This window comes from Nematolebias whitei, chromosome 9 (assembly GCF_014905685.2).
Source record: "Nematolebias whitei isolate Nwh7 chromosome 9, NemWhi1, whole genome shotgun sequence".
Classification (NCBI taxonomy): domain Eukaryota; kingdom Metazoa; phylum Chordata; class Actinopteri; order Cyprinodontiformes; family Rivulidae; genus Nematolebias; species Nematolebias whitei.
The window spans coordinates 13,216,564-13,227,737 of record NC_056506.1 but is presented as its reverse complement, the minus strand read 5'-3'; positions in this window follow the sequence as shown (position 1 = coordinate 13,227,737).

The following is an 11,174-nucleotide window of genomic DNA, read 5'->3' as shown; positions in this document are numbered from 1 at the left end:
TTATGTTGGAGAGCACTTCTTCTGTGCTCCCCCACATCTTCAGCTGCCAGTTTATTTCTTTTATCAGTATTTTGACCGTTTCTTCTTGGGTCATGACAACTGATGGTATCCAGACTCCAACTTGGGTAACTGCCAACGAAGCACGTCTCCTCCTTCTCCTTAATTGGCAGTAAAAATCAAACTTCGTTCTCCTTTTTTTTTTTTCTCTTTCATCTGGTTTAGCATGTACCGTTCTTATACATGTTACACAGTGGGGTTTCCACACAATTCTAATCTGACATCCTTTAGGTACCACTGGGATGGTTTTCCTGTGGTAGCATGCCCGACACTTGACATAGGACAGTCAGTTGTGCCCTATCAGGCAGCTTTTGTGTTCCAAAAGTCACTTTGCACTCAGATCTTGCTTGCATTTTTTTATTTTTTATTTTTTAACCAAAGTGAACACCTGATCCTCCTCCAAGACACGTCCTGGTGTTGCTGATGAGGCGTTGTCCATCTGCAACAAGGCACGTGATGCCCAAACAGCCTGCACTCCCATCTGACGGGCACCTTGTCACCAGCTTCTCATGTTGTCCTCTGGACGGTCCCGGGTGTTCATTTTAGCAAAAACCAAGGAAAACATCAAGCTGTAGAGACAAGAAACTGCTTTCAACAAAAAGAGAGAAGAATTAGTTTTCTCTTTAATAACACTTATGAATTGGTACATTTACCCATTTTTTTCCTTCTCCTGCCTCTGGGATATTGCAGACCCAGACCAATTTTATAACTTGAATTTGACCTGAAATCCATATCACTGGCTCTATAGTCCTCAGGACTAGTCCAGCAGATCCAGGAGTTGCTGGACAGGCAGCTCTGCTCTGTCGTCAATTTTCTAATTGGTTCTTTTTTTTTCCTGACAGGCAGCTCTGGAGTATCATTCAATTTAAAGGAGTGGTGCCTGGTACAATGGGTCTGTTATTCAATTGAAACACAGCCTGCAACAAATTTACTTTTCAGTTTGTCAAATCATGTTTTTCATTTTCTCAGCATTTCTTTTTTTTTAACAGTTCATTCATTCTCTTAATCAGCCCAACAGCTTTGTGGGTGATAAGGAAATATGATAAATCCATTCAACATGTTTTTCAGCTGACCAGTCTTTCACCTGTTTTCCAGTAAAATGGGTCCTATTATCTGTTTGTATCTGAAGGGGACCCTCATAAAATTATTTCATCATACTAAGACATTTTAAAGTAGATGTCTGATTTGCATATTTACAAGGATGAGTCACCAACACACCTGAATATGTATCTACAGCCGTACATACATATCTACACCCCTGTGACATGGCAAAGGGCCAATGAAATCCGTTTGCCAGATCTGATATGGCCCTTTCCTCCATTTTTCCCTGCATTTACTATTGTGACCCTCTCTTCTAATGCTGCATGCTTCACATCGTTGTATTGCAGTTTCATCATCTGTCTTGTTCTTACAACTAATCAAACAATTCTTCATACATAACCACTTCATGCAAAAAGTGTCAACAATTAACTTTTATTTATTAAAAAGAAATCTCATCAGTTTTTTTTCAAACTGAGATGTTAACTTTTTCCACAGAACCCCTCTTGAAAAGAGCTGAACTTTCACTTTAAATGTGAAACATCTGCAAAACAAGATGGTGAAATTCTTTTTATCTCAGATATTTTTTTTTAGATACTCCAAGTTGTTTTAGATGCTGTCAAAACTATAGCTGCAGGTAAACAATTTATAAACAACATATGTTGCACTTCCTTCCAAACAACATACGATGCACTTTCTTCAAAGCAACCAGCTTAACACATCCAAACAACATATTTATTTCTAGACATTTCAAATCCACCCTTTTCCCCTTAAACCATCTTGACTTTAGGCATTTTAATACATCCTTAGTGGCCCAAAATGTCAATGCTTGGGCCTTTAATGGCAACATCAGATGTCTTAATTTCTCCTTTGACCTTTGGCATTTTAAAATCACCTTCAAGTTTTGGGGCTTTTTAATTTAACGTCAAAATCTGGGCTCTCTAATTCTGAACCTTTGATGTTCAATGTTTGACAATATCTGCTTTTCAGAGGGTTGATGTCAACTTTTGGACCCTACTTTTGCCCCTTTAATCCAAATAATGGCTTCCAGCCCTCAGCTCTTCTGCTGACACATCATCCATCTCAGTTGCATGCACTCCTGCCTGCATTAATGCCCTCCAGAAAGCAGAACGAGTAAGTTCCTGCATGTTTTTCCGGCCGTCCCTTCTCGGCCCACGACCCATGGGTTGGCTAAATGATTTTTTCACAGTTTTCAGCTCTGTGTTCCTCTCTGTGCTCCAATCTCCGAGTGCACCCAGTTCCAACACTCTGAATCTACAACCCAACGCACAGCGAGCGCATTCCTTAGCCCATCTCTGCTCGCACTCCCCTACGGTCACCCAATGACCCTGTAAATCAGACCAATCCGATGCTATCTGTCGGGCTGTTTCTACACAAACTTCAAACAACGGTCTCGAGTCTTGCAAAGCTCTGACTCGATGCGCTGAATTCATTACCTGACCTCCACCTTTATCCAACAGCCTCGATACTCGAGCATCTGTGGGTTGTGATATTTTAGACAAGTAAACAACCTCTTTGTCTCCCGAGATGCTACCGTTCAAACTCGACGGATTCCATCCGTCATCCAACCTTGCAACATAAGCTCCGACTCGCTCCGGCGAAACATCACGCTCTTTCTTCCTCCTTTTAAGCCTGCATATCTGACCGACCGCGCCCTCAGCTACTTTAATCATGCGGTCTAGCTGTGCCGTCAGCAGCTGCACATGCTGTTTCTGCAGCTTGCACTCTGTCTGCGCATCAGATAACAACTGTTTTTGTTGTAAAAACTGTTTCTCTTTCTCCTGAACTTCCTCCACACATTTTTCAATCGCTTTCTTTCTCTTGAATTTTCCTCGCAACCGGGACACCTGCTTCACCGCCCTGCTTATTCTCACAAACTGAGCACCGAGCCGTTCATTCAACAAGCAGGCGGTCCTCACATTCTTGTTTGCTCCGTTGAGCCTGTAATTGCATTTTCTGACTTTATGCTGAAGTCCTGTCACTGGTGCCATCTTTTCTGACCTCTATTGCCTGCAAAAGTGGTCAAAACATCACTCGGACTATCTGCTTTCAGAAAAATTGTTCTAACAACTAAGATGGGCTTCTTCCCACCTCTTCAAAAACAACAAAAACAACTGGGATGGGACTTCTTCCCATCCCGGTATAACTTTTTCTCTGTTCCCCTCACGCCTCCTCAGGCGTCTGGATCAACTGTTCCTCCGTTCAGCTCACGCCTCCTCAGGCGTCTGAATCAACTTTTCCCTCCGTTCAGCTCACGCCTCCTCAGGCGTCTGGATCAACTTTTCCCTCCGTTCAGCTCACGCCTCCTCAGGCGTCTGAATCAACTTTTTCTCTGTTTTAAACTCTCACACAAAGGCTCGGGGCGTCCCCCTCCACCTCTTAAACACAAAGCCACGGTTGGATAACTCTCCCAACCCGGCACAACTTCAACGGACTCTTTGTCCAGATGCAACTCGCATCAACATTTTTCTCAACACTTTTTTCCCTTCGTTTGAATATGGTGCAGCCGTTCAGAATTATTTATTTATTTTAATAAGATCCCATCCTCTTCGCAAAAAATGTATTATGAAATTCTTTATCAAAGGGTTTGTGAGCGATCGGCACCAGATATTCAGACAAGAGGAAAATGAAACACAAGGGACTGTAACTTGCTAGAATAATATTGTCATTTATTAATCTGCCACAAGAAAACAGCCAAGCAAAGTCATGTACACTTTGTACACTCTTAACACACAAATTGATATGAGTATCTCTCACCGTGACAAATGATCGGGAAGCCTTTCGATCCAATGACAGAACTCACATCACAACTGCATGGCACCGCGCGCTGGTCCACACAAGACTTCCACTTTGTCACAGTATTTGTGCTCCTTAAATACCCCTTCCCGACCGGACCGCGTGAGAGTAGATGAAAACAAGTTTGATGGTTACCAGAACAATGGATGAGGAGCTGGTGACTTATTACCAGTAAGGAGCGTCGTGACCGCAAAGCGGGCCAAGACTTCGCTGCCAGAAACACTCCTTAAGCTTAACAAAGCATTCCTAAAGAGAAAACACTGCACCCCTCCGTCCCTCTGCAAACCATCAAAGAGTGTCCCAAATATTAATAAAGGCAACATAAATCATTCCACCCTTTGCCTTTATGACATGTAAAACAAAATACAATCCCTAATATGTGAATAACACGTTGTATAAGTGTGTTTTCAAGCTACATGTAAATGAGTGTAAAATAAGTATAAATTGACATAAAAGCATCAAAATAATCATTCCTATATCACCTCCCCTGGGTACAGTCTGTGGTAGAGAAAACGGTCAATAGCCTTGTCCTTCTCCAAAATTTTCAGGCAATCTATTAACTTTTTCTAGTAACCACTTCCTGGATCTCTTTTCAGAGGGACATAACAACATCTCACACTGTAAATGCATGCAGTCAGATGTGAGTTTAAACGAGATTCCATGAAACAACAATATTCATTCTGAAAACACTAAGGACAGAATGTGTCATGGAACGAGCCGTCACATCACGTAAATAGAAGCGAATAAATGAGCAGGGTGTTGACCACGTGGCCGCAGTGCAAATGTCCTGTATTGTCATACCATTATGCAAAGCAGTCGAAAATGCGAAACCCCTGGTCGAGTGTGCTCTGAGGTTGACAGGAGGCTCTAAATCTGATGCTCTGTAAGCTTCAGAAATGGCCTCACACAGCCAGTGTGACAAGCGCTGGGTGGATAACGGGCGACCTGCAGATGCAGCTCTATAATGCACAAATAAATGTTGAGTCTGACGCAATGCCGCCGTGTGTCCTACGTAACACGTCAACGCACGTACAGGGCAGAGAAGATGGAAAGATGCTTCTTCTTCTGATTGTGGGGAGGAGGAAAAAAAAAACCTCCAACGATATCGCTCTTGATTTAAAAGAGCTCGTGATGTTTTTAGGCATAAACGCTGGGTTAGGCCTCAGATCAGCTGAGCTGCCCGTCAGCCTGAATTCTGAGACACGACGGAGCGACAGAGAGGGCAGATAAATCACTCACCCTCTTAGCGGATGTTAAAGCCAACAACAGGGCTGTTTTAAGAGACAAGAATTTAATTGGAAACTGATTCAGTGGCTCAAATGGAGCTTTGATCAGGGCCTGCAAGACCAGCGTTAAATCCCATTGTGGAGCAAGTGGGCGTGAAACATTCATTCAACCTTTATTTAGACAGGTAAATCCCATTGAGCCTCGAGGACTCATTTACAAGAGAGACCTGTTTAAACAGGCCTGCGTCTCTGTACACCTTTTAAAAAACACTTAATCAGTGGATGATTAAAAGTTGTTCTGTCCCCGAAACCTTCGTGACAAGAAGAGATGGCTGCAGCGTACGTTTTAATCATGCTGAATGCCAGATTTCTGTCCATTAGCTGCTGCAGAAAGGACAGCACGCCACCTAGTGGACATGAGGTGGCCTCTACACTTTTCTCCGTACAGCAGCGCTGAAAAGCTGTCCACTTTGATGTGTACAGCGCTGTGGTGGAGGCAGCACGTGAATCCTGGATCGTACGCACCACATCTTGAGAGAGACCCATCCTCTCCAAGCGGATCCGCTCAGCGGCCAGACCCACAGGTGCTGGCCTATTTCTGGGTAACTCCTGATCGCTCCTCCCGCCTGGAGGAGAGCATCCTCCCTCCGTGGCAGTTTTCACGGGCGCCCGATAACAGGTGTCGTAGAACTAGGAACCATGGGGCGTTCACACGCTTGGGAGCCACCGGGAGAGCTGTCAGTTCCTCCTCCCTAACTCGGTTCAGAAAACCGTGATATCAGAGGGATTGGGGAAATGCGTAAAGAAGCATTTTTGGCCACGGGCTGTGAGCAAACGCGTCCACCCCTAGTGGTGGTTCGTCAAGCTGGCTCAGTGAGAACCATAGTTGACACTGAGCGTTCTCTCGTGTTGCAAACAGGTCCACGGCCACTTTGCCAAATTTCTGCCACGTTTGAGCCATCAGCTGTAGATAGAGGGTCCAGTCCCCGTGACGCGGACCGCCCCTGGATATCACATCCGCCCCCCTGTTCAGAACACTGAGGATGTACACTGCTCTGATGGAGAGCAGATTTTGGTGTGCCCAACACAGCAGCTGTCTCATAATGTGTAACATTTGGGCTGAGCGCGCACCCCCACGCCGGTTTATGTATGCAACAGTCACCTTGTTGTCTGTGTGAATCAACACATGTTGATTCCGCAGCACAGAGGCAAAGTGTTGAATCACATTCAAAACTGTGTGACACTCCAAAAAACATTTATATGAGCTGCTGTGTGGGGTGGCCACAGCGCCCCCATAGTTCGAGACATGCATGTGCCTTCCCAACCTGACAGGTACGCGTCAGTGAAGACTTGACACGTGTGACGTAGGTCTGCTGACAGGGACTCCCTCCGACAGAACAAGAGGGTTTCCCAGTGTCTCAAGTCAATTCTCACCGATCAACCGTCTCTTCTGCCTCACCGGGTCCACATGCAAACGAGCGGACCACCTCTGGAGGCGTCGCACCGTGTGAGCAGACATGTCCTTAATAACTTCATGATGGAAACAGCTGTTATCACTCTGCCGGTTTCACGTGAGTTGCACTGCTGCCACCTGTCTGGAAAAACGGGTCAGCAGCAACAGATCGTCCAAATAAAACAGAATTCTCCTCCCTGCTCTGTGTAGCGGCTGCAGAGCCGACTCAACGCATTTTGAATGGAAATGTTGTCTCACAGTTGAAAATTGACAAATCTAAGATGGGTCTCATCCCTCCAGTCCGTATTGGGACCAGGAAGTGACGAGAGTAGAACCCTGTGTTTTCCTCTCCTTCTGGAACCCTGGAAATTAAATTTTTTATCAGAATTTCCTGAACTTCTGCGAGGGGGGACGAGATCTGTTCTGGAGATGACAGAAACGTCTCTAAAGTTCTTCCAAATGGGGGGTTTGAGCTGTAACTGCAGCATGAATCCCCTGCTGATAAAACGGTTCATCCATCTGTCTAGAGCGCACGCTCGCTGCCACTCTGCGTAACGTTCAGATGCGGGCACGCATTTAAGCTGCGTCACGTTATTTACCGACGCCAACCACCGCCGTCATGTGTGCCATACTCAGGCTGTGGGCTCACATCCATGCTGATGTGAGCTGGCGTGCGCTGAGGAGGCAGCGCACAGCTTGGGCTGAGAGTGAGGTTTCCCACTGGACTCGGTCTGCTGAAAACATTCACTTTGGCTGCTGTGTCACTCACGTGCGCATTTTGTGTGTTTTCTCGGGCTGCGGTGATTTAAAACCTGTTTGGAATACACCGGCTCGCTAGGAATGTGCGATATGGCATAAAATTCATATCACGATATGTATTGTGAAGGATGGCGATAACGATATATATCGCAATATGTTTTTGGTATAAAACTTGCTTAAAAAAAAGCATAGGGTGTCCTTTTGCCATCATATATTTTGAATTAAGAAAATTCCACTACTGGGTCCAGAGAGTTTTTAAGTAATAAACAAATCAAGTACTAGGCTTCTTTCTTGTAGTGCAAAACAGTGCAAAAGATATCAAATGTAGTTTTAGCCATATGTTTTAAACAAAAAATATGTTGTTAACTCTTAACAGTTTCCAGTCTTCTCACTTTATAAATGAACAGCAACAGAGCAGCATTTTACACTGAAACACTTCACCCTCCAACCCTCTAGTGGGCGCCTCCTTCTGCTTTAACGGAGAGCTGACACAAAATTAATCTGTGGCTTTGACCAGAGGGTCTCGCAGTAAAATCACACAACACAGCGTTCTTTTCACAGACCAGAGAGCAGATTTCTCTAAAGCTGACCAACGCTTACTTTAACTTTCAATAAAAAAAATAATAAATTTGACGGAACACAGCGTTTTGCGCATGCGTCAGAATGGCAGAACGGCAAGCCGGGCGTAGTTAGCTTGTAGCTTCGCTACTTAGCTCTCGAATAAAAGACTTTAACGCCACTTTTGCACAGTTTTCAGCTCAAATAAAGTAACGATTAAATCTGACAGCTCTGATTTTACACTTGAACACCACTTACGCACAGTTTTCAACAAACAAAAGTAACGATTAAACTGACAACTCTGATTTTACTTCAGACACGGCATTACTGTGGTTAGCTGGTAGAAGACAGATCTCTATCGTAGGCTAAATTTCTATCATTTCTACCGTATACCATTTATATTGCGCATTCCTACGGCTTGCTTGTGTGGAGGATGTGTGAGGAAAAGCCGCTGTGAGATCATACGAACTGACAGTCAGGCTGAAATCAGACACTTTAATTCCTGAATGATGATTACGTTTTATTCCAAAAACTCAAACCATCATAATGCACACAAACATCCTCCGCAATGAATCATTTTTGAATCTTCTCCCCTGTGAGCCCTGCGGCTTGTCAGGATGAGGAGGGCTGTACTCTGATGGGAGGGGCTGGTGGCGGAGCGGAGCGAGAAGACGCTGCTGGAGCTGTGGCACGTCTCTGCTGTCTCTGCCACGGCACTCTCTCCAGCGGGCGGGGGGGCGAGAGGAGGGGTGCGGCTTGATCACATGGCGCACAATCTCCGAAACCTCCTCCGGCTTTTTTGATTTCTCTAGCATGTCCTTGAAAATTGGCTCCGAACAGCACGTCTGTCGTGATGGGGCCTTCCAGCGAGTCCATCTGCAGCTTCTCTGACAGAGAGGGGGAGTGACAAGCCAGGTGGACCTCTGAACCATTGTCATCCAGGCTGCGATGCGAGACCGGCAGACAGCAGACGAGGCGCACAGGTTGAGGGTGACGTCAGATGCCTTGCAGAGGGAGCTCTTTGTCTCCTCAGGCAGGTCTGTCCCTCCGGACTCTGAGATGCTGTACGTCAGCGGCGCAACGTTATTGTTCACTGCGGCCGCCTGGAACGCACACTGGTGAGCTCGGTTGGAGAGCGACGTCACCGTCTGGTCATCCCTCCCCTGAGGCGCAGGACGCTGGTCCAACCTGGACATCTTTGCTCCGAGAGCCTCCGCCAGGCTTGGCTCCAGTGGGGCACCAAGGGAAATTCCGCTCGGTAAAACCCCTCCACTCTGGTGATGGGCGCGAATGTGGAAACTGGCGCTCTCAATCTACCAGGACCGGCTGCTGCCTCGTTCCAGTAGGACGTCACTGCTGGGAAACTAGGCTAGATGGGATCAGGACGGTGAGCCAGGGTGGAGCCAAAAAACCTTCCCGCTAGATCATCCGATCTGGGCGGGGGAAGGAGAGGGACGGAAAAAAGTCCCTTCATGTCAGCCGCCTCCTGGATTATGCCAAGCAGCTCCGAGAGGAGGGCATCGACAGCTGGGAGCGGTGTGGTCACAGATGCAAAAAGGCCCGGAGGTGGGGGGTGAGCATCCGCTCAGCCCCCCTCGTTCCGACACTACGCTCTCCAGGAGGGAGTGAGCAGCGGGGGCTGCTGCTGACGTCGCCTGTCCCGAAGGAACCATCCAATTCGCTCTGAGAGTCGGCGTTAAAAGGAAAAAAGGGTAGATGGCGTCGTCCAGCGTGTAGCGACCCGCCTCTGAAAACTATTCCTCGGCGCTTACCTTGAAACAAGGCTGCTCGTCTGCTTCTCCTCGGGGAGGAGAACTCACCGGGACGGCAGGAGGTTGGCGTGGCGAGACCCCAGGCAGCCTTAACAAAGGTTGTGCCGGTCAAGCTGGACAACTTCCCTTCTTTGTTCTTCTGACAGTGCTATTAGCTTGCTGAAGAAAAAATGGGAGCCGATTACACGCTCTAAACGTAATTTATACGGACCGGGTGGGGCCCACACAACAGTTGGGCGTGGACTAATTTTTTCAGTGTGATGCTTTGCATGACGGGATAAAACCCACCAGCAACATCCTTAAAGGGCGAAGCCTATACGAAATAGAATGCCCTCCATTACCGACTTCCACTACATAAGAAAGCTTCCTTTCAAAATCTGGGTTGTCAAGTAAAAATCCAAGAGGGCTGCGGCCATATATAGGTTAACCTTGTGAGCTGGATAACTTAAAAAACAAGCAACATGCTCCTCGAAAACCTTCAGTCTGAGAGCAGGATTTAAAAACCTTGGTTTCAGAGCGAACGTGGGCTGTTGTCATGTACATGAATGGCCGACCCGCCGCTGAAACGCTGCGGTTTCATCAAAGACGCGTGGTGTAAACCAGACCTGAACCTGCTGCAGGTTTGTTGGTCTGCTCAGAGCTTGATCTAACAGCATGCGACAAAACAACAAATCAAAGTCCACAAATTGTTCTTTTCACAGGTGCAGTGGTTAGAACTTCGGCACCAAGATTTTCTGGACTGATAAAGAAATAAGGAAGTTTTTGCTAATTTAGTCTCAAAACAGGACTCTCTTTTTTTTTCCTTTGGTTTAATCTTGAAAACAAAAACTTTGTGATCAACCTTCAACAAACAACAAGTTAACAGAACTTATTTCTTGACATAACTGGATGAAATTGTCAGCAGTAGGAAATGTCATGTTCTTAACAGTGACCACCTGTCCTATATTCATGATGTTTTGGTTAATTAACTAAACCATATGACCGACACTTATACAAATGAAATAGGCACCGAGAGTCAAACTAGATAGATACAAATCAGATTAATCGGGGATCAAAGTGAAGCCTATTGGATAAACTAAATATCTTTTCATTATCTACTTACTGAAACTAAGCTACTCTGAGGACACGAGAAGATTTTTCAACCCAGTTTACTTACAAGGTAAACGGTCACGAGGAAACTTAACAGATGTACAGATTACATGCTCGTCAGTGAACCTGCACCGGACAGAGGCAGGAAGAGCTTTAATACACGTTATCAGACAGAGGCGCGGTCAAGACGACCTTACAGAGAGAAGGCCTTGAGTTTATCAGGTGCCTCCATGCGCCTGCAGGCTCCTCTCCGACGGGACCTCCGAGCAGTCAAAACATCTCTCTCACTCACACACACACACACACACACACATTAATTTAACATTAGTTAGTGATAAACATCCGTAACCTTTACCTAAATTCCCCAAAACAAAACCAATTTCACTGATTATGTCTGACACCACC